This window comes from Pantherophis guttatus, chromosome 2 (genome assembly GCF_059756535.1).
Source record: "Pantherophis guttatus breed Tessera chromosome 2, ASM5975653v1, whole genome shotgun sequence".
Lineage (NCBI taxonomy): Eukaryota > Metazoa > Chordata > Lepidosauria > Squamata > Colubridae > Pantherophis > Pantherophis guttatus.
The window spans coordinates 115,457,754-115,468,803 of record NC_142064.1 but is presented as its reverse complement, the minus strand read 5'-3'; positions in this window follow the sequence as shown (position 1 = coordinate 115,468,803).

Sequence of the window (11,050 nt, the reverse complement as noted above, 5' to 3'; positions counted from 1 at the left end):
CTTGCAAATATATTGACTTGGTGTGACATGAGATAGAAAAAATCTAATTTGCCTTTCAAATATAGAATCATGTCCAATTTCAAGTAAACATTTATTTGCAAACATGCTGTTTCCTTGTTTGTTTCTTATTGTATTTACAATGCCTGTGCAGATCTGTCTTTTATGTCTCTCTATTATATGCATTTTGGCTCTGTAAAGTCTACCTCCTCAAATTTCAAAGAAGCAATAACAATGCCTCAATGGGAATATTTATGGGGGGAAATCAATAAAATCTAACTAAGCTACAATCTGAGGGAAAATGGTAGAAGATATTCCAGATGTTATACTGCTAGGATGGATAAATCATACACAATAAATGTTGGAAATGCTACAGTGAAGAAGGAATGCTTTATCAGAAGTACTGATTATATGGGAGAAAAAAACCCCAAAGTACTCAAAAAACAAAACAGCAAAAGCAACTGTTGGAAGAAAATTTCCTGTGTTTGATTCCTAGCTGGGAAGCAGTCACCTATGCTGAGAAGAAATAGACATGAAAGCCAGCTGCCAGAAAAGGGATCCTTTAATTCAGGAAGGCAAGAAAAGTAGTGACACAGCTAGAGGGTTCCTGGCTTCCAAGCAAACTTGGAAGTGTGTCTCTGAGCCTTTTATGCTTAATTCCCCTTTGAAGCTCCTGCAGCTTGATGGGTTTTGATGTGTTTCTGATTGCCCTGGGTTTTGTTTTCCTGGGTTAATCTTGGTCCCAAGTCTTTTGTTTTTCCTGTCCTAGGAGTTCATCCTGTCAGGAAGGCAGGAAAAAGGGAGTTTCGGTTTACCTTAGAGAGTTTATTTTTAGCCTGATTCCCCTTACCTTATTGGCTCTACTTAAGTGTTCCTTTCAGATGGTGCTTTTGCCTGGGGTTTTCTTAAAGGGGGAAGGGCTGGCTTGAGTCTCTTGGCACTGTTTTCTGAGGTTTCTGGTGCTGTGAAGTTTCTGGCACTGTCCCTTTGGGATATACTTCCCACAAACAATTAAAATGATCCAAACAGAATGAATAATAATATTCATAATAAAGTATAAAAATATTCAAGTAGCAAGTAGCTACTACTTCTGATTTGGGGAGAAAGGGAGGAAAAGAAAGGGAGGGCTGCTAGAATGCCAGCATGCTCTTTTAACTTTAGATATGTTTTTGTTTGTTTTGCTTTTTTTAAAACAAATCCTTTAAATACAGTCTATATATGTATGTTTTTCCTTTTGCTTGCATGTTTTATTTAACCAATTAAAAAAGAGATGTAATTTTTTTAAAAATGCAATAGTTTGTTTAGATTACATCCTTTTCAACAAGAAATGATCTCATTGCATTTATGTTGGCAGTAATGTAGTGAAATTAACATTTCATTTTAGGTGAAATTAAGTGTTCCATTTCACTAAAAGGTTTTATTCTGTGTGATAGAATTGAATTCTAGACAAAGAAAATGAACCCAGAATCAAAAGACTGTTCAGCATTGGAAGGACAAACATCTGACTAATTTTGTGTATCCTTTTCCTTTTTTTGTATTCTGATTCTAAAAAAATTCAAATGCTGGAGATACAATAAATTTGAAAGAGTCTAGTACAAAGTTTTATTCACTGGTAATTGCTTATTGCTTAGATGTTATTATTATGGGTAGTCCTCAATTTATAAACTGACTCTCAAACTATCATACTTTAGATGTGATCCTACTTTTCATCAGAGAGAGAGGGAGGGAGGGAGGGAGGGCTGTATAGGTTATGTAAAAACCTATACAGCCCTCTTGAGAAGATCTCCCTCCCTCCCTCCCTCCCTCCCTCTCTCTCTGATGAAAAGTAGGATCAATGATGACCTCCCTCAGTGGTGGGATTCAAATAATTTAACAACAACAACCCTAATGATTTCTTCCAACAACCAGCTCACCAAACTGTTCAGAAAGTTAACAACTGATTCTCCCAAAGTGGTGCGAACTGGCTGAATCCCACCACTGCCCCCCCTCTCTTCTGCACCATTAAAGAAACAATTTGATGGCTGGGAATGATGTACTCAATATGGTTATCTCCATGCCAATGGACTGGGCGTCCCTGCTTTTAAAGACATGCTCTTTGCTCAAACCTCAGCAGATTGACTATACAAGTTTAGCTAAAGATATTTAAAAACTGTGGTTTGAATCAACAATTCTTTCTGGGAAACTTTGAGCTTTTCTCAAAGCTTCACATCTTTTTATATGAAGTTCTCCTTCTTGTGGTTCAACAAAACTTACTGGAGAGGCAACTTCAAAAACAGAGAGAAGAAAAATTGCAATTTTTGAAGCTAACTTTAGAAGAGCTGATTTGAGAGTCTGACTCATGTGTTTGTTTTTAAAAATGCTCTAGCAATGCTGGGAGAGGAATTGGTGATTGGAACAATTTAGTAAAACAGCAGGATACACTTCTCTCCCATACTTTTAATCTTTCAGTGAAACAAACCTTTTCGAACTGTCAGTTCATTTAGCAGCTTGGGGACAGTTCACAAATAGAGAGAAGTAATTTACAGCTACCCTATTCCGTTTTTTTTATTTATTTAATGTGATAATGTACTCCTTGACCAGTGACTTGGCTGCACTGATAGCTCTTCAGTACAATTCTACACACATTACCTGAAGGGCTTGGTGAGATTAGCTTCCCTGTTAATGGCATACATTAACTGCAGCCCAAGACCTATCCTAGCTCATCCAGGAGTATTGTATTCGTGGTCGTATTTTTGTACCACGACAAAGATATTATGGTACTGTGTTTCCCTGAAAATAAGACTCTGTCTTATATTTTTTGAACCCTGAAATAAGCGCTTGGCCTTATTTTCGGGGAAGTCATATTATTTTGGGGCACGTGGAGCAAGATGGGTCTCCTCTTGCTGTCTTACCTGATTTCCAGCTCTGCGTTTAAATATTTTCGGGGAGGGCTTATTTTCAGGGGGGAGGGCTTATTTTAGTGCATGCGCTCAAAAGCCCGATTGGGCTTATTATTAGGGGATGTCTTATTTTCAGGGAAACAGGGTACTTAGCTGAAGACTGATCTGGGATATTTGCATGTGTTTTTCTTGTCCTGAATCATCACACGAGACTTCTCACAGAATAAAGTACCATACCTCGAAGCGGTTTTAATATTTTCATACCTGCTAGGAAATTAAATCAGGACACTTCCATTCCTCAGAGAATGACATTTTGGAGCCTGCCTCCCACTTTCCTTGAATGGGTCCATATTCTTTTTTTCCCCAACCACTTACAACACTGTCATAGAGAGTCCTAGCAAGGAAGCAGACAGGAGTTGTTCTGTACCTACTAATTCATCCATCCAAAGCCCTGTGTTTAAAAATATGCAATAAACATTTTGTTTCCTCTTGTGAGAAATCTGGCTTCCTGATTAAAAGTAATCAGAATTATGTTTCTCCGAAATGCTGATTTCTGTCCAACTTTGTGACTGTGTTAGCATACAGTCCTTTGCTCAATGCATTTCAAGTGCATTTTTTAGATATTCAAATGCATTCTGTACATTCTCTGCCCAACCCCAAACCCCATTTCTCTTTGTCTATTAATATAGAATTATGTTGGTTTCCCTCATTTGTCTGCTAATACAAAATTATGATCGAATGTTAAAAGCAGAGATGGGTGTTTAGACTAGGGGCAGGTAGCTTTTTTAAGATTGGGAAGCCACCTTGTCTGCTGTGGGCTGCAGGGCTATAGTTGGGGCTGGGAGGACATCATTGGAGTGAACATGGATGACATTTTTGGACCTATTTCTTGCCAGTTATGGGGCTTCTGAGAAGTATCCCTTAGCATTTTGGCTGTTAGATCCCCAATGAAAGAATTTGGTCTGATTCTTTGAGGTTTTATGAATAGTACGGGTGACCTAGGTTTTTGCTTCTTTATTCCCCAAATCTCAAAAAATAACAATGGACTCCAAATGTTCTGCCCACACATTCTGTATCTGTGGTAGTTGTACCAATGTTTTGCCCATCTGCATTTTAACATTGCATCATTAGATAAACATCAGAAATGAGTTCCATTGTCCTCTTGATGTTATGAACTTCATCTTGGTGCTTATTGAGGTGGCATTAGGAATACCAAGGATCACAGATTAATATTTAAATATTCTTGTTGAAATTCCTGCAACTAGTGAAAGAAGACATCTTGAGTATCAAGCAGAGCAGTGTTTCTCAACCTTGGCAACTTTAAGACATGTGGACTTCAACTCCCAGAATTCACATCTTAAAGTTGCCAAAGTTGAAAAACAATGAAGCAGAGACAGAATTGTCTGTGCATGCATAGAAAGTGCTAGCAAGGCTTGGGAACTTTTCCAGTCCCAGATAATCTGTGCTTCAAAAGCAACTCTTAACTCTTAACCAGAGTTAAGAATAGGATGTTTGGCAGTGTAGGGTGTGTCCAATGGTGTTTTTGTTGGCATGGCATTTTGACTAAGTGCTTTGGTGTGTTTTTTTTAATCTTGGTTTGCTTATTTAGTTACTGCCTTTTTGCCAAGGCATTCAAGAGAGTTAATAGTTTCGTAGTAAAATAAAGGAAAGTTACCATAAACAAAATTTGTCTGAGGTCACAGAGAGTCTCTTCAGAGGAGGACTTTTGGACTGAACTAGCCTCAGTATCGTTTTAGAAATACTGTTGCACCCACTTTAGCTTCCAAAACAAATCTCCAACCACCTTAGATAACCATATCCTTTTGGCATCCAAACAGGAATTATCTTTTTAGATAACAGCAAAGTCAAATATATCGATCCAGCGACCAGGATCTATTCAATGAAAGCATTGAAATCAGCCATCTATGGAGATTCTCAGTCATCCAGGTCATGGCTATCCCAAAGGTGCTTTTTCAAGAGGCAACTGAACTTTCTGTTTTTTCTTTGAAGACATTTCACTTCTCATCCAAGAAGCATCTTCAGCTCTGACTGGATTCCACATTCCCCACCATCCAGTCAGAGCTGAAGAAGCTTCTTGGATGAGAAGCAAAATGTCTTCAAAGAAAAAACAGAAAATCCAGTTGCCTCTTGAAAAAGCACCTTTGGGATTTTGAAATGAGCCATCTCCACTCTCAAAGTTAGCCTAAACAGGTTAAATAAACAGGTTGACTAAAACTTCTCAGGGTTAATTGCTAGCACTACTTGGTTTAGCCCAGGAGGAACAAGATCACCATTCAAGTAGAATCAAGCAAAGGGAGGGAGGGGTGTCCTGCTGCTGGAAAGAGGTTTGTTAGAAAGCTGTGTATTAACTAAGGCTTCATGGCGCTTTCAGTGAAGTTAGGCAAGGGGTTAAATGAATGGGAAGAGGGAATCAATGCAAATGAAAGTAATTAGCATTACTTTTATTTGCATTGATATTGCAGACTTATGGCTTCAAAGGGCAACTTCTAACATGCCCTGTTGCTCAGCAATAAACTGCCTGCAAAGAAACAATCAATTAATTTAATTAACTAATTAATATTTTATTGCTGACTTTAAGAAAATACAGAGAAAAATACAGAGAAAAAAGTTTACACCAACAGTAAGAACATTAAGAATTTTTTTGAAAAAAGATAATATACATTTTATCTGTATAATATACAGATAAGCTAACCAATTCTATTACTAAAAGAAACAGAAAAAAGAACAAAAATTTAAACTTAACCTATGAAATTAATACAACTCACATAATGTATAGTATAAATATATATTAAGTATATATCGTGTATATGCAGTACTCCACCCCAAATATTGATTTTATTTGGATTTCTACTTACTTTCCATTTTGTTAATTGGTAAAAATAAACTATTAATACTTCTATGACTGAAAGCATTCTTATTTTACAGCATTTTTGCACAACGGACTAAAACTTTTGCACAGTACTGCATGTAATAACAAAATATCATTTATCCATAAATATTTTTCTGTTTTTGTAAAAATATTATGAAATCTATGCCAAAGAAATATAATGACATTTTTGATTGGTAGGAAAAAATAATCTTTTCAAAAATTGATACATTGCATTTATTGATACATATAATATTTCTCATGTCTGATATAATCAAAGTTCCTCTAAAATGGTCAAATTACATAATTTTGAGATATAATTAAAAATAATATTCACAACTTTAACATGAAAACATTTACCCTACAATTTGCTTGCATGTGGTACTATAATACTCCAAAAAGGAATTAATAGTGGACAAAAAAATCATATGGATATTGTATCTTAAATTTCATACATCGCCAACAAAGAATTTCAGAGTTTATTTATTTATGCTCACAGATCAGAATACAACATAAAACAATGTCAAAAAAGGTTGAACGGAAATATTAAAGAAAAAGATTTTAAGTAATTTCTTCTAAAACAAATTAATATAACGAAGCTTGATTATACATTTCTTTACTGTGATCACAACTAAGCAATATTTGACCACATTTTTGAGAATTAATTGGCTAATAAAAAAACAATGTGTTCTCCTCTATTTCATAGTTGGAAAAATTAATGAGGTTTAATATTAATTCAGAATACCAAGTATGGTACACTGGACAATAAGGAGGATGAACTCCACACAGAGGCCACGTGGTCCTAGAAGTGAAGGTTGCTCTATCTCTCTTCCAGAATCTTTGATGACTTGGGTGTCCTCCTGGACTCACGGCTGTCTTTAGAAGAGCACTTGACAGCCGTGACCGGGAGGATTTTTCATCAGGTTCGCCTGATTCGCCAGTTGCGTCCCTTTCTAGATCGGGACTCCTTACGCACGGTCACTCATGCCCTCGTCACCTCCCGTCTGAACTATTGTAACGCTCTCTACATGGGGCTCCCCTTGAGGAGCACTCGGAGGCTCCAACTGGCGCAGAGTGCGGCCGCGCGGGTGGTGACGGGAGCGACGTGGCGCTCCCATGTAACACCTCTCCTGCGCGAGCTGCACTGGCTCCCGGTGGTCTTCCGAGTGCGCTTCAAGGTTTTGGTTATCACCTTTAAAGTGCTCCATGGCTTGGGACCTGGTTACTTACGGGACCGCCTGCTACCACCAATAGCCTCCCACCGACCAGTACGCTCCCATAGAGAGGGGCTCCTCCGGATGCCGTCGACCAAACAATGTCGACTGGCGGCCCCCAGGAGGAGAGCCTTCTCTGTGGGGGCACCTACTATCTGGAATGCGCTCCCCCCGGAGATACGGAGGATCCCGGATCTGCGTACCTTCCGTCGCGCGCTCAAGACCTTCCTATTTCATCAAGCCGGCCTGACCTAAGTCTTTCCCCTTTTTAAATGGAAATTTTAAATCTGGTTTTAAATTATTGGGGTTTTAAATTTGTTCAGCCAAATTATTTAATTCGTTTTAATCTATTTTAAATTTTGTATTTATATGTTTTATTCCATGGCTGTTCACCGCCCTGAGTCCTTCGGGAGTAGGGCAGTATACAAATTCAACAAATAAATAAATAAATAAATGACAAGGAATTAAGTCTGGCATAAGGAAAAAGTCCCTACAAGGAGCAGAGAAAGAAAATATTGTATAACTACTTAGGGATAAATAGAGTAAAGGCTTGTCCCAAAGGCCAATGATACATTGCAAGAGATACTGCTCCTTTTCCTTTGTAAGTCTAGAATATGTTGCTTGTTGCAAGAACCATCAGATCCTAAGTGACTGATCTGAGAATCCAGGATAAATTTGAGAATGTACTTTTTTCCATGAGGAGTTAGACTTGTTGACAAGGATTGAGATGGAGGTCTTTCCCCCAAAATGAGTTTTGGCAAGAAATTTTATTGGCAAATCCTCCTGCTAGCCTCTGTTGACCTCAAGGTTGCATTGGAAATGCAATGGAGAGTACATTGTTCTTGAGAATGTGATCCAGACTGCCTCCATTTTCTTTTTTGCCTCACTGTGGGCACATGTTTACATGCCATAGACCCCAAGATGTATGATTGCAGTGGTGACCTAATTGTTCCCATGGTGGTTGGCAAATTTAATTAAACAACTGGAACACAATTCCTAAGTTGTTACAATTCTTCTTGTTATCTTCCTCAATCTGATTGCACTTGATTTTCCATTTATGAAAGAAATAGAAGTAGATCATTTGTGAATGCAACCACTTTTATTTTACTATAATTTTTAATTTACTTTCGTACAATAAGACTCATCGACTCTATTAGAGGCCAGCTGGTGCCAAGGAAGGAAGTCTGCGGTCCATCCTTTCTTACACATTTTATGGGGTATCCAATAAACTTGCATAACATATTTTGATGAATGAACATCAACCTAAGGTCCTGTGGAAGAATCTTCAAAATATTCAATATTTTGAGGAACCAAAGGAACCAACTTGGACTGGCTAACTATCAAGTTGAAGCATGACCTACATATCCTTTTTTCAACCAACAGATTGAACTGTTTAGATTGGCTGAATTCATACAACTTGCTAAAATGGAGTTGGTTCATTTGTGGTCCACATGTTGTGGAAACCCAGCTATTATCTCAGCAATTTCTATGAACCAAGCTACCGCATTAAGCCATAATGTGATTCTTTAGTGAATGTTAGGTGAATATAGCAATATTTTGTTAACCTGGTTAACACATTCTATGAACCCAACTTTTATGCATCTTGTGCTTTTTAAATTGTTTATATATTGCAATGCTTCATACAGCTAATCATTTTTTCTTTTGCAAGTTATATTTCAGTCCAGAGGCAGATGTTGCTCCAGCCCATTTGGAGAAGCATGTTAGAGAAGACTGGTTTGTTAATTCCCAGGTTAAGTAATGAATATAATTACTATAAAACACTGAAAACTAAATCAGACTTTCATGCCATCTAGGGTAGTATCTTGCCTAGGAGACTCAAAGCAATCATGTACACGAGTTTCTATCATTCAGAATTATTCTGCATCTGAACACAACAGCTGAACTTAACCACTTAGGTTTATTAATACAACCTAAGCCTAAATAAACCTGCAAAGGGAGCAGAACTGTAGCCAAAAAGAGAGAGGAGGAGATAAAACACTGCTTCTAATTGAAGATTTGTGCTTAGTGGTATACAGAGGATCCAAAGTAAAAGTCAACAGACGAGTCAGGAATAAAACATCTTCTCTGCAGTAGTGCCAGAAAATGCATCATGGTTCTAGAGACTAGAGACAAGAAATAAAATTATTATTATTATTATTATTATTATTATTATTATTATTATTATTATTATTTATTGGTTAATCTTTAGTGAGATTCACAGCCTTTGAGGCTGGTTAATAGCTCAGCAACTCGAGTCCTAACCAAGGACCTAGGAACTGTTAAGATATCGTCGGAGGATGTAAGCTGTTCCGAGTAAGGTGGTTTTTTGTATTATTATTATTATTATTATTATTATTATTATTATTATTATTATTATTATTATACAAGTGAACTTCAACCCAAGATGTCCAGCACAAGACTGTTGAATATTCATAGGCTTTTAGATGTCATCCTTAATGAAAAGGTATTAGTTGTCTTGGTTTATCAGAAGGAATGATACTCATCAACCACAACCAATTGTTTAAACGTGATTTCTGCCTAAAAGAAATGTAGGTCAGATATAGGCTTTAAAATATATATATTTTCAATTAATTCGCCAATTCCACCATTCCAAAACAGCTCTTTTTGCCCTAGTTTGAGGTATCAAGGGTGATTTATATATTTATTTAAAAGATTTGCATGGCTGCCCTTCCTAGAGCACAACTCTGGACAGTTCACAACATTTAAACCAAAAAACTAGGGGTGACATGATAGTAGTATTCCAGTATTTGAGGGGCTGCCACAAAGAAGAGGGGGTCAAATTATTCTCCAAAGCACCGGAGGTCAGGACAAGAAACAATGGTTTGAAACTAATCAAAGAGAGAACAAACCTGGAATTAAGGAGAAACTTCCTAACAGTGAGGACAATTAACCAGTGGAACAACTTGCCTCCAGAAATTGTGGGTGCTCCATCACTGGAGGTTTTTAAGAAGAGACTAGACAGTCACCTATCTGAAATAGAATAGGTTCTCCTGCTTGAGGAGGGGGCTGGACTAGAAGACCTCCAAGGTCCCTTCCAGCTCTATTCTATTCTATTCTATTCTATTCTATTCTATTCTATTCTATTCTATTCTATTCTATTCTATTCTATTCTACCATGTTTCCCTGAAAATAAGACCCTGTCTTATATTTTTTGAACCCCGAAATAAGCATTTGGCCTTATTTACAAGAAGGTCTTATTATTTTGGGGTGCGTGGAGCAAGATGGGGCTCCTCTTGCTGTCTTACCTGATTTCCAGCTCTGCGTTTAAATATTTTCCGGGAGGGCTTACTTTCAGGGGGAGGCTTATTTTAGCGCATGCGCTCAAAACCCCAATTGGGCTTATTATCAGGGGATGTCTTATTTTTGGGGAAACAGGATATTCTATTCTATTCTATTCTATTCTATTCTATTCTATTCTATTCTATTCTATTCGACTCGACTCGACTCGACTCGACTCTACCCTACCCTACCCTACCCTATCCTACCCTACCCTACCCTACCCTATCCTATCCTATCCTATTCTGCCCTACCCTACCCAACCCTACCCTACCCTACCCTACCCTATCCTACCCTACCCTATCCTATCCTTATTCACTAATCTTAAAAAACCTTAAAAAACAAAAAGTCTCAATGCCTCAGCCAACATGCTGGCATGCCCCCCAAAACTGAGCCTGAGTGGCGTAGGAGGCTAATGCCTCCTACTAAGGTAGCATTTAACATCCAGCTGCCTGCAATTACTGCGAGTTCAATTCTCACCAGGCTCAAGGTCGACTCAGCCTTCCATCCTTTCTAAGGTGGGTAAAATGAGGACCCGGTTTGTGGGAGCAATAAGCTGACTTTGTATAAAATATACAAAAGTATGAAGGCTATTGCTTAACGCATTGTAAGCCTCCCTGAGTCTCCAGAGAAGGGCGGCATATAAAAAACAACAACAACAACAACAAAAAAAAAAACCATCCACTGGCTCATGTCTCGTTCTACCTTAATGCCTGAGTAAAAGGCCTGATCTTCAAGACCTTCCAGAAGGCTAAAATATTGGGGGCCTGCGGCAT